Source organism: Stylophora pistillata, chromosome 1 (assembly GCF_964205215.1).
Source record: "Stylophora pistillata chromosome 1, jaStyPist1.2, whole genome shotgun sequence".
NCBI lineage: Eukaryota > Metazoa > Cnidaria > Anthozoa > Scleractinia > Pocilloporidae > Stylophora > Stylophora pistillata.
Window position 1 is genome coordinate 33435997 of NC_142519.1, and position 13069 is coordinate 33449065.

Below are 13069 nucleotides of genomic sequence, written 5' to 3' on the forward strand. Positions count from 1 at the left end.
TCTAACCACACTTGATAGGTCAAAGAATCTTCGTGTACTTGACAGATTGGAAAATCTTAAACAGAGACGAAAAACACCGTCAGAGGTATATAGCTGTGACACTGTGTCGCTCAAGTGAAACCTAGCTGTTAAAAGAAAAGAGTAAGAAACTATTTGATTCACGTTAAACTTGCACCAAAAGGAAAGAAGAACGATAAAATCCGAAATATCATCGCTCATTCTTCTAACAAAAAGATGTAGAAACTGACACACACATCTCCAGGCAAAACATGAAATAACGATATCAGACAATGAGTGTAAGGATTCTGTGCCAAGTGACAAAGAGGATAATTTTGTTGTCGCTCATTACAATACGAGAATACAGAGTAGTCCTTAGAGAGTGAAAGTATCTAACGAGGAAGACTTGGTACCATTTGTGCTGTTACCTTGCCAATTTTGTTTTAGAACATGAATATCGAGACATCATTTTTTCGATACCGTGACGTTTTGATATATAAGCTTAAAGTGCAATGTATAAATTGTTAGCCTTCCTGGGGCTCGCTTCTCTGTTCCATCAGTACCGAGAACAATGAATGCATTTGTTTGAAAATAAAACACAAATGAAACATCAGATAACCCTCCTCATCGTAAGTGGATTCCCGATGACCGCCTCTCTGACTGTCCTTAATTTGTCGTGGTCCTTCTCTTAAATAAAAATTGAATGAAGATTCAAATGTGATTGTTAAGAGAACTCGCGCATTAAGATGTAGTTTAGGGCAGTTCCTGATCTAACATTTGATTCTTCACACAGAAGATCTTTATCAAACCCGACCTCTGACTGAAAAAATTTTGTTAACGCAATCATACACATCATAATTTATGTCTTAAAAACATACAGGAGACCAGAGTGAAGAGAGTACTAAAGAGGAACCTGAAAAACACGCAATACCAGCTGCAGCTATGCTTCTTATGAAGAACCCAAAGGTACAAGAGGCAGTTATTGAAAAAGGAATCGAGGTTGCTGGAAAACTGGTGGACAAACAGCTCAAAATTATTGATGAAGCTCAGGAAAAAGCAGAAAATTTTTTGAAGAAAGAGGTACGTGCGCGTCTTTCACATGTTCTCAAACACGAGCTTCAAAACAACAACTACTTTAGGTAAATGCTCGAAATACCAGTCTTCGCATTTCTTTATTAGCATACTTAAAGTGAAGTTCGCTGTGCTAATCTGCAATAAAGATCACAGTGACGTCATAATGTCGTAAGAACTAAAAAGTAGCACGCGAGACGTAACCGAGTGTGCCACTGATGTTCTTAACACATTTTTATGTCTCAATAATCACTGAACAGATGCAAGGCAACATAGAACTTGATCTATTTGTTATGAAGAAGCAAGATTTTGCTAATGGTGATATCATCTATGCGTCTGTCCTCCAAGAAGTCATAACGAAACACCAATCAAAATTCCTGTACAAGTCACCTTATATGAACACCTAAAGATGTGTCCTTGTATCTTTAACTAAATATTGACATATACTGTCTATAATTCAGGTTCCCTTTTCCCTCATCCTTTTTTCACAGATCAAGTTAGACATAGTGCCAGATAAATCCTGAGCAACTGACAACCTGTATGTTCCTCCCGGATATCACTTCCAATCGGCAATTATTGATGAAGATAGCTCTCAAAGCCGACTGAGAGGCTCCTGATGTTCCGTATGTGTACCCAGCAGGCATTGGAAGTGTAATGATGAACGGTTGTTACGGAAGAGATTACAAAACGTCAGATCCTTGTTATAACTTAAAAGCCGTGTCGTCCATATGTTTGGTGAGTCGCATCTGAAAAGATGTTGGGTTCCATTAACTTCAGTAGCCAATGTAATTACATATCTACGCTGGGTCTGAAACTATAATGAAGCACACAAACGGTGGTCTTTTGTTGTTGAATGAGCACGCTGACCTGTATTTTTCGGTTGCATAATTTTGGTGTAAAAATTATCTCCTTTAATTGGAGAAATTAAAAAAATCATCGGGAGGGAAAGAAATAGCTAAAAGTGTACACGAAGCTTGTTGTTCAAGGATGCGAATTATAACCTGAAGCAACGACTCGAGGAACTTTTTGAGTCGTTGTCGTGTAAAACTGCGAGGGTTTTCCACATAAATTGCATTATATTGTTCCAACGCTCGAGACCGTCTTTCTACTTATCAAATATTTTTTCAAGTTTCACTTTAAAAAACTTTGACCTCCAGCTACTGCCAATTTACTGTGAACCGATGAAATGACGCTCGTGATTAGTTACAGCACAGGCATTAAAGGGGTACGTAAGTTTGGCCCATCGTATCTCTTAAAAAAGCACGGTGACCTTTCTTTTTTATCGTGGTTTTGTAAACAGAGATCGGTCGGAAACATTTAGGAAAAGAACCCTGCTCCGAATAGGAGTCAAGCCTTCGACCTTGTCGAACCAATCATGTTAACAAGGATTCTTAGTTTTGTGTGTTTAATGCTTTGCTAATTAAAAACTTTATTTAAAAAAATCAATGTATTTTAATAAATAATTATATAGACGATACCACTTCTCGCCTCAGGACCAAATTGATGGACCTTCATTCCTGGGTGTGGGGTTTGATGGACGAGGAAAATACAGCCCTGAATCAAGAAAGATGAGCATCTGCAAAGATATTGTAAGAACAAAGCAAGGTGAGCTTACGTTTTCATTAGAGGGCCTCAAGTTCCAAGTTATAATACTTCTCGATAAACAAACTGTAATATTTTGGAGCCTTTACTTTTTAACATTGCTGTTAAGACAGCCTTTTTAGATAAAACTAATTATAAATTGCAAAATTAACTGAGTAAACTGCATTCTAAGAACCTGAACTGAGCCTCGTCCTATAGTTATGATGGTTTTGACGTACCTGATACCATGAACGTTCAGGAAATTTACGACACATCAGCTTCAATGTACACTTTTCAAGGTAGAGAGGAATACACTTCTTTTCTTCAAGAGGAGGCCGGCGTATCTGGTTCCGTGTTTGGTTTTTATGCTGGCGCGAGGGAGGCCTGGGGCAGCTCTACCGCTGAAACTAAAAACAGCTTTCTGGCGTTACTTGATGTAAACATTGAGAGGTACAAGTAAATAAACGTTTTATAGATATAATTGAGAGGGGGGATGTTAAACTCTCCCACCCTCGTGAAAAACTTATTGATGGCTACGTAGCTACCAAACAAAAACTCAGATCAGTGTTGAAAGATTTATGAACCCCACCGGGTTAAAAGTAGGGCTAATCCAAAATCTGAAATCCATTGTATTTAGGGCAATTAAACCCACTAAGGGGTTATATATTTATTTACTTTGAAAGGCAATTTGAGAAGAGAATTGGAACCCAGCTTTCTCAGATAACCACCGAGCCTATTTTATTCCATACTTACTTCGGAAATATATTGAGACTTTAACCGTTGTATTATTTCCACTGAGGTACGAGATCTTCATGGACGAAGTCAAGCCAGGCGACCTTAGTCTTAATTTTTTTAAGAGAGTTTATGGAGTTGCCGCTGTCATATTATTCTCCAGGATCTCCAATAAAGTATCGTAAGTATGATAAGTTATCAGCTATGTACTATGCCATGGCAAAGTGTCTCTCTCACCAACAGGAGCCCAAGCTGGCCTACCTCGTAATGCATCGTCGTCCGCTTTTTCCGTAGGTTTGCATTTTTTTTTATTAAGCCCAACTTTAAATGAGGCTTGTTGACTCGATACAACTTACTGCGGAAGCATTTGTCTTGTGTACGTTGACGATAATCAAATTTCCCCCAAAATTAATGTCTTATGTTTTTGAATTTGCAATCCGGTAATAAGAATTAGGAGTAAGTCGTCCCAGAAATTCATCATAATTCATGCCAGTTCCCACACCATTGTCCAGGCTGTGTCTGCTTCACATTGTATATGTCCTAGTTCCATAATTCATCAGTCGTCCGTTTCTAATCTCTCGTTCAAAATGCCTTTTATTTCAGAGGATTTCATTGAAAGGTAGGGAACACACTATATAAAGTCAACAAAATTTGGAGGGCAGCTCGAAATTCGGAAAACCATGGATAAATAGACTGCACAGTCGAAGACACACTTTGCAAAAATGGTGGAAGCTGAGTACAAAAGTCTTTTCTCCAGCTTCGGAGTTCGTTCTTCCACCGAAGGGGGTACCACAACCAATAAGGCTGTTGAAACAACGTCCACATCAGTGGTGGCTCAAGGAGGAAGCCACGAGATTGCCTCAATTTTATCAGATGTTTACTTCCCAACTTTTAAAAATGAATTCAAGCATTGGCTTTTAAGTGTCCCCTCCTACCCCAAGCTATTTCAATTTCGTATGAGTCCCATAACTGACCTCGTGAACGTTCGTGGGACGGACTTGTTTCCAGAAGAACCAGTTAATTGGGGTTGTGAAGGGTTTGTCACGGCACTGAAAACCGAAATAAATGAAAATGGAGAAGTCAAGTATTATGAACGGAGAGTAGGCGCAGATACAATCGAGAAAGTTTATTGCCCCTTTGATACTGAGCCGGGGTGGACTAGAAGATGCAATAAAGAGAAGGAGATCGAGTCTGAGCAGAGCCATTGAAGTTTATATGGAAGAGGTAGGGGCTTTTCTCTGTGCATCTGATTTTCAACGGAAATTTAAGTAGTACGATACTGCGACTATGTTACGGTTTTTTTGGTAGAGCGGACATGTTTACGTCCTAAGATTCCCATAAATTTCGCAGCTTCACAGGTCATATCCAATAAACAAAACAATTTTGACTAGAAGCTCAAACATTAATTAATAACAATACTGAGTCCTAAACCATTTACATCTTGAGGCACGATTAAAATGACATTTTCGCGTTTTCATGATGAGTATCCTAAATTACCGTTGCGATATACTCAGTACTAACTTGTGCAATCATCAAATGAGATAAAGTTGAGAACAATGGGGTAAATTTCATGCAAAGCACCACAACGAAATAGTTAGACAGTCAGCAATGGTTTTTACAGTTCTTTTTTGCAACGCTGAGTCCTTTAGGAATTTCGGATGCGTTTCAAAAACATTCTGGAATCCAACTTACTTGACCTTTCATACGTTACCCTTACTTACACGAGACTTAATGTCTTTCAAGGATCTATTTCCATTTCGGATTTCGATCTTCGGTGTCCAGAAGCCGAAGAAGGATCAGGGGATGATGAAGAGGCAGTGATTGATGCCAATAACAACAAGCAAAATGATTTATTCTCCATTAAAGATGTTCCTAAGTGGGAGGAATTGAACAAAGCCAAATCAAGATTTAAGGTTAAAATCGATATGCAGAAAGATTTGAAGGAGCCCCAACATGGACGTGTTATAATTTCTAAAAACATGGAACGTCGCATCAGATTCTTTGAGAATCGTTGGTTTACTGAGAGTAAAAGGAAGGTTTTTCATCTCTATAATGGTTTTGGTAACGGTGGTAGCGGAAACCCAAAAAACAAAAAGATTTCCGTTTTGGGCCTTGTGCTAAGTTTCGAAGAAGACAGGTAGACTTACTCTTACGAAAGAAGACTTTGAAGAATCCAAGAAAATCTTCCCAGCTCTAAATGCAAACATGATAGGTTCTATCGTTGGTCAAATAAAGTTTCATTTAAAAAAGAAACTAGAGCGTCGCTCCAAGTTACCGGAAGTTTCTCTTCCAAGTCCCGCTCCTAGTCTGCCTCCTGCTCCTGATATTCAAACTTGTAAAGTATTGTTTTCAAATGCGTTGCGGTTTGACCCTACAGGAGGGAAATGTTTGCATTTCACTGCGATTACAGCGGGAACAATATACGTAATGTTCGCTGTGTCCCCAGGAAAACGGCAGTCGTGGTACTCTGTGAGAATAGCCGACGACAGGGTAGACATTTACAAGGTATAAATACAATATCATTAAACACTTGAAGGAGAAGTATACTCCAAACACCGTGTATGATGTTCATGTCTGATATTGAAAGGCATAGATGGGATTTTGCCTCTGATCGTGTCTGATATTCCAAAGGGCAGACTTACCTTTTAAAAGCAACCAGTGTCATAAGAAAAATACTTTTAATAGCGGAGATAAGAATCATATGGTCTTAGGACCATACTTTTCCTTACAGAATCACGCCCTAAACTTTGCTCAGTGCACTACAGAAAACGGGGAGTGGATGAACAAAAGCATCCAAGAAGACGATCTGGGATGCTTTAAAAATTCTCACATCATTTTAGTTCAAACCAATGGGTCTAATTTAAACTCGGTCTCAACACAATTACGTGTTAAGCTTTTTAATTCCATCCTGTCTAATCCCTCGCACAAGCTCTATAGCTTACTACCTCCCAAGAATGAGTGCGAAGTCAATTTAAGGAGTCAGCACTCTTTTACTACACGGCGCCTCCACACCATTCGTACTCGAAATAGTTTTATCCATCACTATGTCCATAAAGCAATGATGTAATATTGTTTTTCTCTTAATTATATATTTTTGTCTTTTTAATTAGTTCTTCTTAGCCATGTATTTTTTGTAGTATATATTTTATTGTAAATCAAACGTAATTCAGCCTGTGGCTGCAAGGTTTTTGATAATAAACTATCTATCTATCTATCTATCTATCTAAAGAGCATGCTCCGTGAACGATGACGGCTTCATGGGAAATGTTCGGATAGATACATAACCAGTGCTTTACCATTTTATCATTCATAAATCCTTTAGTCAGGTGAGGATGAAATATTATTTACCATGTGCTACCAGTTGTGGTTATCAAGTACATGTGTATCCATAAAGCCTTTGGGTTTCATCGTTGCTGATGCTTTGTAAGATCAACGTTTTGCAATCGAATGTACACTTATAATAAAGATAATGCGAATAATGGCCCATATTTTAACGAGTAAACTTTTCTTTCAGGGAGAGGGGTCGGTGGAGAATACTGAAGATGAAAATGCTGTTGGCCTTGGGGAGGCTTCCATTCACCAGTCGTTCTTCGTCTGCGTTACAGAGTGAAATAAAGGCGTTCTTATCGAGTACGGGAAAAGTCAGGGAAGCTCAGATGAGGGGGATGTATTTCTTGCTTACACAGACAGTGAAAAGGGAGATTCTAAGCCATTGAATGTTCGCTTTTACGCTTTTTTTTTTTCGAGAAAGCTCCGGTAAAGATAATGGACGCTCATTTATTGTCAAGAAAGTTAACCAGAACAATGTGCAGAGGGGTCACATGGGAGGATAATCCGACAAGTTTGTGTACTCAAGAATGTGATTTAACTTGTGATCCATTAGCAGGTGAGAGAATTATACTTCAATTTTTTTTATCAGTATTGTGCGTGAATCATAAGAACTCGTTCGAACTTCGAGGAAAAAGTTTTTCCAGAGAGAAGTAAATCAGTGAAGTTTTCGCGAGTATTTAAAGAAATTTTATGATCTACATGAACAGGTCGTAATGATTCCATTCCAGTTAAGTCTATATTTTGGCATGATCTAATGTCTGTGAAACTTGTTGTTTGCGTCACCTAGACCTCGCAATTTAAAGTAAATTCGTAAAACAAAAAAGCGTCACGAAATGGTTATACTAATGGTTAAGAAAGTGTTTCAAACGTGTGACTATCAGTTGCCGAGAGAGACGTTTTATACCTTTCACTAGGATGTAGTGGCCCAACAAACTCTGACTGTAACGCCTGCAGATATGCTAAGGACATTGCCGCAAATGGAGAGTGTTTGCACCATTGCCCTGAAAATACTTTCTTAACTTCAAAAGATGTCTGCAAAGGTAAGTTACGACACATGAAGTTTCCGGCCATAAAAACACAAGTTCCCATATAGCTATGGCTACAGTAAATACGGTATGTTATCATTTCACCGAAAAATGAATGATATTCACTTCATATTATCTCCCAAATCTGACTGAATCTTGAGCTCAGGGGCGACGGTCGAAACGACAATTTGTAATGATTCCTTGTACACCCTAACTCTGAGGCTATCCCTTCAACCTCTTAAATTTGAGAAGATTTATACGCAATACTCGTCATAGAGCAATCAGATCAAAGAACAGTAACGTGGAAGCACTGACGTTTACGATCCTTAATCCCATGATACACTGAATCTCTTCATAAACTTCATGCGTATATCTTTTCTTATTTGACTTTCTCTTTTCTTGCAATTTTTCAGAGACATTTGAAATCAACGGGATCGGAACAAACCCTTTGCATTTTGGACTCGATGACAACATGCCCGAAACATCAGCGTTTACAGTGTCAGTTTGGGCAAAAATGGAATATGCAACACCCAATACTAACAAATTTTCATTCTCTTACAGTCAAAGTTTATCCTTTTCTATGAATTTCGTTTTCGAAATTCAGCAGAGTGGATTTGCAATGGACATTTTTATTAAAGATCCTCAACACACAGGACTACATGGAAGGTACTCTGACAAACAGTATGAAATATAGGGATAATTTAAGTTCATGGGTTGAGCCTATTTTCTCAAACGTTCATTGTTTCACTCACCCCTCTAGAACTGTAAAATTCGAGGTTGGTAGAATGCAAAACGCAGAAGACTCACAATCGGCTAAATCAGTGGCATTTTCTGTCCGTCACCTGGTCAGGTCTGACTGGTGCAGTTACTTTGTACTTAGATGGCGAGCAGAAAAAAAATCCAGATTGCCTCTAACAACCACCTCGTTACCAGCTTTCCTGGTGGTGGGGAATTAAATGATAATCTTGGAGCTTACCAAGTCTAACAGTCGTTAGTTGGGTCGGTCACAATTAGTGATCTCCAAGGCAAAGGTCAGCGTAGTTTCAGAAAGGAGTTTAGTATGTCTGTCGGTGATTTTAAACGACATACAACTTTCGGCAAGTATGTAGAGCTCATTTTCACTATCATTGTTGCTTATCACGACTTTTTTGCAAGAATCGGTGACTCCTAAAAGAGCCGTTAATCAGTTCTTTGAGTTCTTTGTTATTCTTTAGCCGCCAAAGTCGTAAAGGGTACGGCCTTGGCGTTTCAAGGCGTAGAGCATATACATTGCAGTAACGGTCTTTCGTTTGGCATGATCGGTGTAGGTCACAGCATCACGGATAACTTATTCCAAGAAAACTTTAAGGCCTCGGATCTCTTCGTAAAAAAGCCCAGTCAGTCGAATGTAAAGCGAGCGTTAATATTTCATGCAGTTGAAAGATATGTAAGTTTGATTTCTGAATGTGTGTAGTGTATAGTCAACTTGTTTGCCATACATTCGCTTGTAGCAGAATGAGAGTCGGACGTGACTCAGCAAGTGCATCATCTAAAAGTAGATAATGGAAGATTAACCGCAAGGCCAAATTTTGAAAGTTCACCGCTCTCAGGCTTCCGCACAAAACTCACTAGCACAAGCTGTGTACCAAGCTTGAGCCGCTGCCCGAGACGCTATAGCTTCAATACAATAATGTGATTAAAAAAGGACGCCAGTTAACTGCTTGGAACAGCGCTTGTCGAGACTGAGAGTGTTATATACTTACGCCTATTCTCTCAGCAGGTAACTAAGTAAATGGAAATTACAGGATGATTAGTTTGTTTATTTTGTGGTGTTTTCCTAAAAACAAGGAAGTATGACGATCCATTAAAAATTTACAAAAACATCTGTTTAACCTTTGTGCGGAGACTTTTGTTGATGGTTCCCTAGACGACCATAACAAAATTCACAATCTGTTTGTTTGCGTCCCGCTGATTTTTAGACGTTCTTTGAGTTAAATAAAGTTAATCTTGCTCTCTGTAGGATTCACAGATTTATGCCCCATAAGTCCAAGGTATAGTTTAGGAATCTAAAGCAAATAAAATAGCCGAAGAATAAGTTTACGGGAGACATGACAAGGACAAGGATAACGGAGTCAGGTACTCTCGCTGCTTCACTCATTCTTTGTAGTCATTTGGTCGTGATGACCTTTAACCGAGTCCAAATGGCCTGTTAGTATTGTCCTCCGTCTGTATTGCGGTCACTCAAACAAGACAAAGAATAACCTTTCAAGCACAATTTTATCTCCCGAAATCGATGTTAGTACACCTTTTGCTGCTCATTACGAGAAAATAAGCATTCATTTTCGTTAATGGGCGAACGATTGCGTGAAAATACAGTCATAAGAGACAAAACAACCATCATTTGCAGGTAAGTCAGATTCAATAACGATTTTTGCATTTTGATCAGCATTCAATAACAATTTTGGGCTTTCTTATGCGTCATTCGTCAAACAAAGGAGAAAAATACACTTCATTTGCACAAACATTCAAATCATTTGCACCATCTTGAAAGTCAATAGAGACAATACACAAACAATATAGTGCCTAAACCATTCATTAACATTTTTATCGCACTGTTTGCAATTCAATAGCATTCCTGGACAGCATGAGTAGGAATGAGACAACCATTTATGCGCATTTGTACATACAATTAAGCGTTTTTTTTTTTTCATGATTCAAACATCGAATTCCGATTGATTTTGTTTTGAATTTCAGTTTACCCTTCAAGTTTAGGAATCAAGCAGTTGTTGTGTTCGAAACTCCCCCAGTGGGATTCCTCTGGCTCTGGCCTCATCCCTGTTATCCATGCCTCTTTGAATTTCCGGACGCGAGATGTCAGTCCTGATCGCCACTTTCAGACAGCTTATTGCCTGCTCCACGATGTTTAGGAAAGGACTGTAGGGAGGAAGCATTTTATGACGGTGCCCCGTCATACCCTGACAAAGATCACCTCCTTGTCGGGATCTAGATTTGTCCTCGCCTGTACCAGGAAGTTCTCGAAACGCGCAGCATTCATTCCGCCAACAGCTGCTGAGGAAAACACATGTCCATTGATTGGCGAAATTGCCATTGTTACGGTCAAATTTCGTCCTCGCTGGCCACACACTTGACGGTACGCCCTCTCTCCCAGCCGCGCTCTACCGTGGCTTCTGGCCGTCCAGATGCTGTAGACGCATTCGTCGACAAACACGCAGTGGCGCACTACGGCATGGTTCATAAACCAAGTGGCGTAATCCACCCGCTTGTTCATCACATCAGGTCTGTTTCTTTCCGCAGGGAGGGGCCTTGCAAGTTTCACTCGGAAGAGCATTCCTTCTAATGTCCTTGCCACGGTGCGGTCATGGATCTGGAGTTTTAGTGGTAGCCGCCTCCTCAGTTCACTGTTTACCCGAGCAAGTGTGAGTAAATAGTTTTCGTCTATGGTTTCTTCCAGGCAATCTCTCATCTCTTCGTCCACGCGCACGTTGTTTCTACCTCCTCGTGGTCTTTCCTAGATCCTGCCCTCTCTGATGTAGCGCGCCACAATGCCTCTTGCCGTTGATCGGTTCACTCCGAGCGTGTCCGCGACCATAGGATAATCTTCCTCCTTGTTCTCAAATCCTCTCACGATTCTCTCTCTGTGTTCGAGTGATATTCGGCTTCTTCGTGGCATTTTCCCTGCTGTCAGAATACCTTTACAAAGCGAACGAAGTGGACGAAATTTACTGATTGTAAGTTCTGGCAAAATCGGTGTTCAATTGAAAATCGCTACTTGCATATTGAATTAAAAAAACACTGAATTGTTTGTACAGCTGCATTAATGATTGTCTTACTCATACTAATGCCGTCCAAGAATGCTATTGAATTGCAAACAGTGTGATAAAGATGTAAATGAATGGTTTATGCATTATACTGTTTGTGGATTGTCCCTAACGACTCTCCAGATGGTGTAAATGACTTGAGTGTTAGCGCAAACGAAACTATATTTTTCTCTTTTGTTTGACGAATGACGCATAAGAGCCCAAAATTGTTATTGAATGCTGATGAAAATGCAAAAATCGATATCGAATCTGATTTACGCGCAAATAATTGTTTTCTATCGTTGTTTTTGCACGCAATTGTTCGCCTTTTCACGCAAATGAATGCGTATTTTCTCGTAATGAACAGCAAAAGGTGTAGTATTTTTGAGCGAGTATTTGTGCATTTAGTGGTCCATAATGGCATAAAATGGCGTTTTTTACCGTTTTTCATAATACCCTTAATCTATGAATCATTTAGCAGGGGATTAGTAATTCATCATTTATCTATGGATCACTCCGCGGGGAATGGTGAATTAATACGCTCAAGACAGGTTCCACAGATCAGGGGCGTTATAAAAAACGATAAACAATGCTGATTTATGCAAAAATTGACAACTTTAAGTACAGAACCTCGCTCAAAAATATTACTGACTTTGATTTGGAAAGAAACATGGATTAAAGATTACTTGAAAGAATATTCTCAGTTTAGTTCAAGTATTTCTGCTTTAAGCGACTGTCGAATACAAGTGAAAGACGGTGAAAAATGCCGTTGGACTCAGTGTAACTGCGACCGCTTAATTGAGGTGACCGCTGAAGATAGGTGTGATTTCGGGACATTGGCAACCGACCACTCAAAACAGGATGACTGCTTGATACAAGTTCGACCGTAGTTGATAGTAGAAGTACCGATGTCATCGCTGTTGGACAAATTAGTTTTATCCACAGGCGACCAAGGCCACCAAGACAGATATGTTTCACTTTTCATGCGCACTTTACAGGCTATACACGAAACGAAATGCGACACGTACAAGTTAACAGGTAAACAGCATTCGTAAACGTGACTCTCGCCTTGCGGCATAGGGAGGAGTTGCGAACGAACGCTTTTTTCACCATGGTACGTTACTCGCGACTCTAACCCGTTCATCCCAGGAAATAACTCTTGCATGCGTACCATGCCTAAGTGTTCCGTGCGACGTAATTCTTTAGAGTTAACACAAAAATGGACAGCTTTAGTCGGAAACCTTACAACGAAAATATTCGAAAAAGTGTTTCCTGCGCAGGCTGCGACTTATTTCTCTGTTTCATTAAATCTCTTATGAAAAGAACTGCACCGGCTCTATTGAGATTGTTTGCTGTCTCATTTTCGGCCATGTTATCTAAATGGAACCTAAGGTCCACCCCGAACGCGCCAAGCGTACGATTAAGCCCGAATTAGATTCGCGCAGTTTCCCTCGCACGCCTCTTTCAACTGTCCTCTTGGCTTTTACGTAACCTTCTTAGTGGTGTTGTTCGATACGTTTCGATCGCGACTTTAAA

The 13069-nt window shown here is 39.7% G+C and overlaps 2 pseudogenes across 1 annotated transcript; one reads left to right on the plus strand and one right to left on the minus strand.

Moving 5' to 3' along the window:
• The first annotated feature begins 447 nt into the window (after positions 1-447).
• Positions 448-9377, plus strand: LOC148742183 (uncharacterized; annotated as a pseudogene). Its single transcript, XR_015995375.1, has 12 exons — positions 448-478; positions 878-1077; positions 1560-1803; positions 2562-2673; positions 2869-3099; positions 3449-3562; positions 3985-4603; positions 5122-5886; positions 6896-7267; positions 7626-7751; positions 8150-8428; positions 8506-9377. The product of XR_015995375.1 is annotated as an uncharacterized LOC148742183 (transcript).
• A 130-nt stretch (positions 9378-9507) lies between these two features.
• Positions 9508-13021, minus strand: LOC148742184 (uncharacterized; annotated as a pseudogene).
• Between the last annotated feature and the right edge of the window lie 48 nt (positions 13022-13069).